This window comes from Ostrea edulis, chromosome 3 (genome assembly GCF_947568905.1).
Source record: "Ostrea edulis chromosome 3, xbOstEdul1.1, whole genome shotgun sequence".
Lineage (NCBI taxonomy): Eukaryota > Metazoa > Mollusca > Bivalvia > Ostreida > Ostreidae > Ostrea > Ostrea edulis.
Window position 1 is genome coordinate 24,629,330 of NC_079166.1, and position 11,508 is coordinate 24,640,837.

General features: G+C 36.1%; 1 long non-coding RNA gene across 1 annotated transcript; it reads right to left on the minus strand.

Annotated features, from left to right (window-relative positions):
- Positions 1-7,765: 7,765 nt before the first annotated feature.
- On the minus strand, positions 7,766-9,248 carry LOC130052512 (uncharacterized). The gene is made up of 2 exons (XR_008800858.1): positions 9,124-9,248; positions 7,766-8,328 (listed from the first exon to the last, which is right to left on the minus strand). It is a non-coding gene; the product is annotated as an uncharacterized LOC130052512 (long non-coding RNA).
- Between the last annotated feature and the right edge of the window lie 2,260 nt (positions 9,249-11,508).

Genomic DNA, 11,508 nt, shown 5'->3' on the forward strand with positions numbered 1-11,508 from the left:
ACAAGAACCGTAACGTGTTTATATATAATTTAAACATTTTAAACTTCGAAACTATATTTCTTGTAAATGAAAACTTCTGAGAAATTAATGCTTTTGACTTTTTAATGAGAATAACATTATATGGATACCTTACCCAATTAAACGTAGCCAACTCCGCATGCATACATTAGTTCGTGACGAGGTGTTTCCTGAGTACTGGTAAGTATAGTGGTGGACATCCAATATATACTGTTGCAAAGCTATACAGACAATTGTATAATGAACCAGAATTGCTGATAATTCAGTAATAAAATCATTATTCTTTCGCTATATGCTCAAGCTTACGACAATTTAAACAGCTAAAGAGAGGCTCGTGTAAATTTGCAAAACTTGGTTTTTGATCCTGTTGAAACGTGTAATGATATGAAATAAAAGATGTTCAAAACAACAGAATAAATACCCATGCTTTTCAATCGGGGGTATAAAGATATCGATCGAAGCTTGGGATTGCATAATTGGAGAAATGACCACATGAGACCATTGTTGTTCATATACCCATTAGACAGACAATCATGTAGTAAACAATTAAATGTAGAATATATATTTTGGGTATAATTTTTTTAATTAGTTATATTTAAATGAATAAATATATTTAAACAAGTATCAATAAATATACAATCAATACAATCTGTCATTGAGTCAAATGCTATCTATCGTATTTCAGATCAATTGGTACGCTATTCTCTGTTTACCTGATCAAGATATAGGGGCCCCGGTAGATGATACCCGTCGACAGGGGATGTTTACTCCTCCTACGCACCTGATCCCAAATCTCGTATGTCCAGGGACTCGTGTTTGTCCTACTTTTAATTTTCTATTACTTTTAAGAGTTATCCTCACCTTTTCATGCATAGGTTTCTATGCTTAAGTTAAGTTTTGTCACAGTGCCTTAACAGAAAAATAAGGTTCCTTGTGTAACGAAAGCTTGTGGTTAGTAGAGGAAAAACAGTTGGCAATGTACACATCTCTACGCATATGCGAAATGCATGGATATTTGTCATAACTTAAGTGTCCTTGACATTCGAGGAAGGATACTGACAAACAAGTTGATGTTACAGGGGTTTCAACAGTCTAGTTTGAAACCAGCATTTCGCAAATTATGTGGTCATTAATAAGTTCACCAATAAAACTTGTCATTGGGTCAACTGTAGTCTGATATGTTCCATATCAATTATTAGACCTCCTTCGCACACTGATTTCGACTACGGATTACTCCCTTTATATGACCGAGGTATAGGGCTCACGACCGGTGTGACCGGTTGACAGGGGCTGCTTACTTATCTTAGGCACCTGCCCCCACATCTGATACATCCAAGACTTCGTGTTTTCCCAACTCTTTATTTTGTATTGCTTATATGAATTATGAGATTGATCACTATTAATTATTTTCATCTTTCATTCACTAAACATATCCTTCAATTCAGCACTTCATATATCAACTACCGCCCACTAATACTTTAGAAATGGGGAGGGACAGCCAATTAAACTTTGCAGGTAGCAAATATGATTTTTGTATGTTAAGATTGAAAATAACGTGAAACATGGGTAGACCAGACCCCTCGCCCACACAAGTATATGTATATACTATTTATCTAAATTTCATTTCGTTAAATCCCCCCAAAAAGCTCGCATTCATGTGTTCCCCTATTAGCTTTTTTGTCTGCTAGATTCGTCCCTGAAAACTAAAAACATGATTTCGTTCAGAGCAGAAATGGGTTTCTTTTAAAGTACATCTAAATTAAATGCAAGTAAGTCTCTCTTTTAACCTCATCAGATACTTTAGGAAGGAAATCAAAACTACATGTATGCAATTTCACTTTTATTGACATCTGAATCCGAAATTTAGATAATATAATGTCTTCCAGGCTTCGTGACCTTACAAATATTAACAACACTAATCATTAAAAAGAATTTTATGTTCTAGGTGTTCAAATCCCAATATGTTGATTTAATTTGTATCATATAAAAAATCCTCAACTCGAATTTTATTTATTTACGACTATTGATATCTTACGAAGTAAATAAATTTAAAATTTTGATATACAGCTGTATGTCAATTTTCAATATACATGTATGTCCATGGGGCCAGATGTAAGAAATGAAAATATGACTCAATTCTGAACATAATCATTATGGCATGAAAGGTGAAGATAACGAAAAGTGATCACTCTCATAACTCCTATAAGCAATAAAAATAAATAGTTGGACAAATACTGACCTCTGGACACAGCAGAGGCAACGATAACGAACAGTGATCAATCTCATGAATCTTACAAGGATGTTACAGAAAAATTAAACCACACGTCTGTTATAGCATGCGATTTTTCTGAATATTTATATATTTATAAATGAAGTTTATACGCTTGTAATAATCTTTTGTCTTCATCCGTTTTGATTTGTAATTTGGTTTATCATTCCTTACACTGTGGAAGTGAAAGAAAACGTGGTATACGGTGCAATTCTACACCATTCAAATGAGTACACATGTGTAATAAGCAGAGACGTATCGTCGTTTTTTGCAAAGTAGAGTAGGGGGCTACTCAAAATTCCTTGCCGAGTAAAAAAAATGAATAAAGAAATGCAAAATAATATAAAAAGGTAACAACAAATCAAGTGTTTTACTCGATTTTCACAATCCTAATGCGTGAGCGGGGTTGAGTGTCTCATCAAACACCCGTGTAAACGTGAGATCATTAACTCGGACGCGATTGCTAACGCGGATATAGTTATGCAGAACTACAATTTGATAGCGAGTACGTTTTAATGTTTTAATTCACAAGATATTAGTATAGTAGTGACAATCTATGATCCTTACACTGTAACCAAAATAAGTTCTTCCCCCAAACGTTGGTGTATATGTAATCCATTTAATCGACATGCTTTCTATTTCCGAAAGTTCTTGCTGTTAAATTGATTATTTTCACAATGGCTCAAATAATTGCAGCAAACATATTTTGATTCTATGAATTTTACATGCATCACCAAAATATGCATGTCTAGAAATGGTTTTTATATCGGAAATTGACAGAATAGAAACGATTGGCAACGCAACGAATTGCTTACAAAGCGATCATATAATGCAAAAAATGCGATCGGAAAACTAAATATAAGCGACGGGTATATAGTCAATATCATTTTGATTGTTTGACTAGACAGATATTTCAAGTCACCAAATAAAATATATGGTGTGGAGGAGGATTGTATTACTGTTTAATTTTTTCCAACACTTACTATCACCCGTAATTCAAAAACTACAACATGACATTGGGATAACTTGCACATCTTCGTCCTATTCAATGCCAATTTTATCATAATATGGAATTATAGGATTGTGTGACGGAGAGTTGTAACACTATTGTTTGGAATTACGAGAAGGGCAAACAAGACAGTCCAGGGGTCTGAAAAGGTGAAGATGTATTTTCTCCATAATAAGAATTTTTTAAATATATTTGCCTCATAAGAATACAAAGACTAGTCAGCTAGAAGAACAACTCGTGCCCATGAACTTTAAAACAGACTGTTTGAAGACCTGAACACCAAAGACGAGAGATATTATATCAATGAGAAACTCCTACATCTTTTCATATCAATTATTAATCAGGCAAAATTTAAAACAACGCGCATATTCTAAAATTGGTCTAAAACATTCCTATATTAACAAAATATGCACGTAAAGCATTAACATAGTAAATTACGTGGTATTCAAAGTAATGGATCATTTCAAATTTTACTTAAAGGTCAAGTTGAACTTAACTAAAGAGTTTGTGTAATCTATGTTAGTGTAATTTTGATAACGAATAGTGCACTATAAATTTTGATTTCAGAAAGCGTCCTTCATATGTCGTTTCGATCTATCCCGGTGAACTAAAAACAAGACACCACAGAATATTCCACATCTGCTTCGTACTAAGATATTTTATTGAGCAAGGGACTTTACGGCAAACTAATTCAACTTCATGACAAATGGGATTATTTCAGCTCCTCATGTCTAAAAAGCAATATTCCATTATCACCTGCATATTGTGTTTATGTCATCTATTTCCATACACAAGAACTTGCTCTCTCCGTATGGCCAGGTTTAAATTGAGGTAGACTTAAGAAACAAAATTATGTTAGAGGGGTTTCAATAGTCTTGTTTAAAGTCAGCATTTTTAAATTTCTATAGCCGTTATAACAACCTAGTTTGCCCATAAAACCTATCATTGGGTCAAATGATTTTTGACGTGTTTCATGCCGATTGTTAGACCGTTCCTTACACACAGCTTTTGACTACGGATTACTCTGTTTACCTGATCAAAATATAGGGCTCACGGTGGGTGTGACCGGTCGACAGGGGATGCTTACTCCTCCTAGGCATCTGATCCCACCTTTGGTGTGTCCAGGGGTCTGTGTTTGCCCAACTCTCCCTTTTGTATTGTTTATAGGAGTTATGAGATTGATCACTGATCGTTATTTTCACAGTTCATGTATCTGTTTAGATTTCTTTTCGAAAGCTATATCATTCAATGCTTACTCCTCCTAGGCACCGGATCCCACCTCTAGTATATCCAGGGGTCCGTGTTTGCCCAACTCTCTGTTTTGCATTGCTTAGAGGAATTATGAGATTGATCACTTTTCGTTATCTTCACCTTTCATCTAAATGTCGAATTGAAGGTCACAGCAAGAGATTGCTTCTTCTCAGATAGGAGTTTCTGAATAAATTCTGCTTCATGGGAATATATGGAAACCGAAGCCTTAATTATAATAATAATAATAGAACACTATCAATCAAATTAATTCAGGACAAAGTAGATATTATTATTACATTTTTTGGAAATCCACCATGTAAAAAATGAAAAGAAAAAAAACCCAAACGGGATGATTTCAGATTCTTATCTATGTAGCAATATTCCATTATCACCAGCATATGGAGTTTATACCTTTCAACTGATTTGATACACGCAACTTGATCTGATTGTTAGGCAGTTTTTGGCACACTGATTTTGACTACGGGTGACTCCGTTTACGTGATCAAGATATAGGGTGTGACTAGTCGACTAGTCGACAGGGGATGCTTACTCCTTCTAGGCACCTGAACCCAGGTCTGCTATATCCAGGGATCCGTGTTTGACCAACTCTCTATTTTGTATTCCTTATAGGATCATTCTTAGTTATCTTCATCTTTCATGTATAGAATTTCGTTCGGCTTTGAATGTGGCGTGTCAATGGCCGCTGGTTAGGAATCAGGTTTCCAGAAATTCGTGGGGTATCTCTAGAGTAATGTTAGGAATTAGTGCTGTGATTTCTGGTGTTAGGAGATGTGTAAATAGCGAATTAAACAAAATAGAGGAAAATGTGTTGCCATCCTATCGCTTCGTGAATGTAGCCCACCAGTAGGATTCATGCCTGATTCTCACTTTTTCACTTTCTTGATAGAATTGCTTACTTCTGACACCCATGAGATTGATCATTGTTCGTTATCTAGCTAAACATAACAAAAGTCCTCCAATCCACTCAATATACGCTCGAGATCCACCCACCGTATGCACCATCACGCAACAGACGAAAACGTTTTTCATCTAGACCTTCGCTACCAGGTGTTTTAAATTATTTAGAGGTCATTGAATTTAATTAATATCTTATTTCGCATACCTCATACCTGTGTATTCAGTTTGCTTTACCAATCGCAATTGGGGTGGGGTCCTAACTCGATACTAATATACTGGTAAAGATCAAAAAGATGTAGAAATAGATATTTCGTGTTGTTTGGTGATTTTAAAAGTGTTGATTAATCTTGAATTCTCCAACATAATGTAAATTAGGAGTCTCCATTACAGTACAAGGGATGGAGAGTATGCCATTGCGTCGATTGTTTACATGTCAACTCATTATGTAAGTCATCATGTACCTTTATATTTCGAAAAAAAAAAAACTATTCCGATCCATTGCATTATTCAGGTACCAGAGCTCAATATATAGAAATTTAAGCATACCAATCCTAAATCAACCGGATGAATATAGAAAATATTAGCAAAATATAGGCCTTCCAATGTTTGTAAATGGAATTCAAATAAAACACAAATTTGTAACTATGACTTTGAAATGGGGATAGATGGGAGCTATAGTTCCTAGTGTAGCGGCTCTACGTGTCTCGGTCCAAGTGATAACTTCCGCATCATTGTAAACACTCGTGAAACAATAAAGTTATACCGTCATAAGTTAAACTTTCAGTTAAAAATATCACACAGAATAGATACAAATGAAATCCTGTAATTTAAAACCGACATGAAACTCACCAACATGTTCCAATTTTAGGATGGCAAGGGTGCTCAGAATCCTTCTATTTTGAGGAATTCCTTCAAGGTGAACCAATTCGTCTTAAAGAAACGCAAATGCAGAGTCGTACCTTGGTTTTGAAAACAAATGAGACACAACTCTATCTGTAAGGAGTCGATGGAAATCGTTTGACCCCTATTGTGTCCAGGTCGGTGCCCTGGTAGGGAGTGGCAGAGGCGAAGCCTCCAGGCGAAAAACCGATTTTTAGGAATATTGGATGTGAAAATTAATCGTTTTCTCCTCACAATTTTGTCAATTCCACCCGTGTCATAATTGAACATTTCATTTCACTTGTTAAGAGGCACAATTAATAGCGTTTAATATATTTGAATTATGCACGATCAACAGACATGTAGTTAGTTGATTTAACTTCATTTTAACTCTCCAATTCGGCTGTGCTTGGAATCTATCGAGATTAGAGTCTAATCCCTGTGAATAAACAGCAAAACAAGACCGAAAAGTCTATCATCAATCAGCGTAGACCCGGTCCTATGCTTAAGACGTCTCATTGTAGAAAATGATCTTCGCAAGGCAAAAACACTAACTGGCATAGTATGTAGACCTAATTGATACAATGAAGGGTGAAGATAACGAACAGTGATTAATGTCATAAAACCTATAAACAATACCAAAAGGAGTTGCGCAAACACGGACCCCTGGACACACCAAAGGTGGAATCAGGTGCCCAGGAGGAGCGTGCATCCTCTGTCAACCGGTCACAAACGCAGTGAGTAATATACCTTTATTAGATATCCGTAGTCAAAATCAGTGTGCCAAGAACGTCCTAACAATCGGTATAAAATCATTCCTATTCTATTTGTAAAGGACTAAGACCATGTTTAGCTATATCGGCCCTGTGGTGTGTTAAAAAATAAAGCAGAATGAATTGAAATAAAATTGCTATCATTTGATAATATAATCTTTATACCATCGCGACGTGCCAAGATTTCCCCGCCAAAACGTCAGCTTGTGGAATTCTATACAAGACAAAACCGGTATCGGTCTGGTTTTCTGCAGAAATTTCCACTTTTTTCAAATTTAGTCATATAATTCATATAAAACACGACCTTCGATCCAGAAACTGACTGTAGTCTATCAAAATCTATCAATACAAATAAATTTTGCAGGAACGATTTTTTGGATCGAAAGGTGTGCTGTTGATGAATATCAACTTTGAATTAAATCGAGAGCAATCCGGAATTATTTATTTTTGTGAGAGTTGTGGGTATTTATTAAATATGTTGCTTTGAAAAATTAAAACAATATACTTATGTGGAGTCTGCATCATTTCCATGCAGAATACACCCCTATATGGTGTTTTTATCACAAGTTTGTGCAGGAATTCTAAAAGCTATAGAATTTTGATGCATAAACAAACGAATATGCTGTCCGACAAATCAGACCTTCAATGCTATAGAAAGTTTTTATTTAGACGACACCAACAGAATTACTAAAATCAAACTGAAAACAATTTATAGAACATGCATTGATACTATTACCGATATATCGAAAGTATAACTTTAACTAGACAAACACCACCAAATGTTTTCCCATAGACTTCCATACAAATTCCAATCACTGTCAATTATTTATTAAGCCAATTTTCAAAAAATCAGTCACCATTCAGCAAAGTTCATCATCTCCCCTTCAAAATTCCACCAAAAAATATATGGCTGGCCGTTGCGTTTTTCCTTTAAATTTTGGCCTGTTTACAACTAGTGTAGATCCGCACTGAATGAAATTGTCCATCCAAATATCACCTCTCCACTCAGATCTTCCCTTATAACTTCTGTATCTTTCTACATATTCTGTTATGTCACCTGTCATTTTTATCACTTATATTTCACTATTAAATTCCATCACAAAGATTTTCTGTTAATGACCAATCAGATCTCCTGTCAACTTTTCTTCTCCGCACAACTTTGGGTGTCCACAATGGCGGCGCCCTGTAGCTAGGCAATTCTGGTGTTTTTCCTATAACCAAATGGAAAACAAAGTGAAAAAGTGGCCAATTTGACATTTTTAGATAACATGCACATAGTACATGTAAAATATGTAACATGAAAAAATTACATGAAAAAACATGTAAATTATGACTATCTATATAATGTAACCCCTCACACATGATGAACTCAACTGTGATATGAAGCTGTGTTGAATGTCAACTTTATAATGACTTTTTACAGTGCTTATTGAAGTAAAAAATGTAAATAACAGTCTTATTGTCTTATTTTTTATCTTTTCAAGAGGATCTGAGGATTCACATGTAATTTACATATTCAGGGTACATTCTACCCGGTTTTTGAAAAAATGGCCAAAAAATCTTAATTTATCAAGGAAAAATGCTTTCAAAATGCATTTACTTTTCCAATTCAGAATGAATTCACTAAGCTGCTGACAGCCAATTAATAGAAGGTTATCAAAACATATGAGGGGTAATCTGATCTAGTAGTGTTGTTTCTCTGTGACAGTAAAACTGTCACTACCCTCTTTAACTCAGATACATTTTGCAGTGAGGGTTGCTTGCTAATTCCTATCATGATAATAAATTATTACATGATATCACTTAAACTTGACATGATGCTGATAGAGCACTGGAAAAAGCACATCACAAGTGAATTTCACTTCAGACAGAATATTCCTAGCAGAATTATACATGTATGTCAGTTTTCAAAGATGGGGAAATTCAAAAAAGGGAATAATTATGGTTTTAAGCCAAAATATGTGCCTCACAACAAGGGGAAATTACATGAAAAAAAGAAAACTCACCTGCACCATTCACGAGAGTTGACAGGGAAACCCTACAACTGGTGACGCATCCACCCTCTCTGTGCGAGGAGCAGGAAATGATGCTCAGGCCTGGGTGCCACCGACTGCTTCAGCCAAGACCCCTGAAAAAGGAAGGAAACCATGAGACTTTAAATCAGGCTGAATCCTCAGGGTAACGATTACAATTCTTCTAACTTTCTTAAATTATGAAACAAAACCTCTTTGAGTCGAAAATATTTTTTTCTAATTCTCAGAATAGGCCCACATATGGCCAAATTGGCTGAAATAAGGGGTATCCCTAAGATCCTGTAAATTTAATTAGCTTAATTAATTTTATAATTAATAAACTCTCTAAAGTATAGCAACATTACAATAATTGTTCATTCATATGAAGAGAAAGTTACAAAAAACAGTTGTTAGGGACTGTGATGAGCCTCTTGACTCAACTTTGAGAACAAGTATAGTCAAAGGGAAGTAACTCTAATTTCTGAAAATGAACTTGCCTGGTTAGGAAGTAATCAGGTACATAACTGATTTCGGCAGGTGTGAAAATGACTCCTACAGACTGCTGCATCTGGAAAAGACATGTGGCATGTTCAACGCAGAGTTCAAAGAACATGGGCGGGCCAATCCAGGCTGTGATGGTGACCTAACCTGGGACTTGGACTCTGAAGAGAGGCGTGGCCTGGGCACTAGGTTACGGCTTAAATGTAACACCTGCACCTACGTGTCCAAAATGTATAGCCTCTATGTCGAAGTAGAATCCGGTTCCAGGGGAAGGAAAGCAGCAGCAATAAACTATGGCCTACAAATAGGTCTCAGTCAAACCCCCATTGGCAGTTCTTCTCTTCGTAAAATCCTCATGTCAACCAACACCCCACCTCCAGCCGAGTCTTCTCTACAAAAAACAAGCAACACCATTATGCAAAAAGTAATCACCTTAAACAAGTCTGATATGAAAAAAAGATGTAAGAAATTAGTTGATATTAATAAATTGAGGGGGGCCAAAAGTCCAAAAACCATAGGAATTCAGTGCGACGGGATGTATAATAACGCCCTATATTCTGGGGTAGGGGAAACCCCCTTCCAGCCAGCTATTCAAAACCACCATCTAAATATGCTAAATGAAATGAAATTTACATGTAAAATACATATAATTACATAAAATGCACCAGGGCATGTGTGACTTGCTGCACACCCCCTGCAACTGGCAGTGAATCCTCTCCTGGTTGATAGAGTGGGACTCCACTACCAAATGCTGGGGGTTCACACACAGCTTGGAATGGCAAAGGTGGCTACTTTCTACATTGTCACGTGGAAACTGACTCCGAGTCAGTTTCCACTCTGCCATAAGGGCAACTCTGTGGGCCTTTTCCACCTTTCTTCCCTCCTCTGGCCAGTAGACAGTTTGTAGCCCATAGCCAGAGGGGGAAATCCTACCCCTCCAAATGATGCAGGTGCCCCCTTGGGGGCCCCGTACACTTTTACGATTTACTTTTTCTTTCAAATTATCAAAAAATGCATCCATTTTATTGTAAAACTGACAAATGGCGCTAAAAATCCACTACTTTCTTACACTTACCTCATAAACTGGTTCTCGCTACCTCAGTATAGGACAAACACCACCAAATGTTTTCCCATAGACTTCCATACAAATTCCAATCACTGTCAATTATTTATTAAGCCAATTTTCAAAAAATCAGTCACCATTCAGCAAAGTTCATCATCTCCCCTTCAAAATTCCACCAAAAAATATATGGCTGGCCGTTGCGTTTTTCCTTCAAATTTTGGCCTGTTTACAACTAGTGTAGATCCGCACTGAATGAAATTGTCCATCCAAATATCACCTCTCCACTCAGATCTTCCCTTATAACTTCTGTATCTTTCTACATATTCTGTTATGTCACCTGTCATTTTTATCACTTATATTTCACTATTAAATTCCATCACAAAGATTTTCTGTTAATGACCAATCAGATCTCCTGTCAACTTTTCTTCTCCGCACAACTTTGGGTGTCCACAATGGCGGCGCCCTGTAGCTAGCCAATTCTGGTGTTTTTCCAACTAGGGCAAGTAAATGTAGAAAGGATTTTTGACCAAGTGACGTCATACACGCCGTGGCTGAGTGGTAGAGAGCCCGTCCTTCAAGCAGGAGATCCGGTTTCAATTCCTACCCGTGTCAATATTTTTTTTTAAATCATACTGTTAACTACATTTTTCTTGGCATTATTGAAAAATTAATTTCTTTCAAGACACTGAAGATGAAATTATACCTGAATACAAATAAAAATCAATAGGCCTATGCAATCACAGAACACCAAGAAAATATGCAAGGATTACAGATTACATTTTTTAAAATTCATTGAAAAAACCCAACCAAAATAC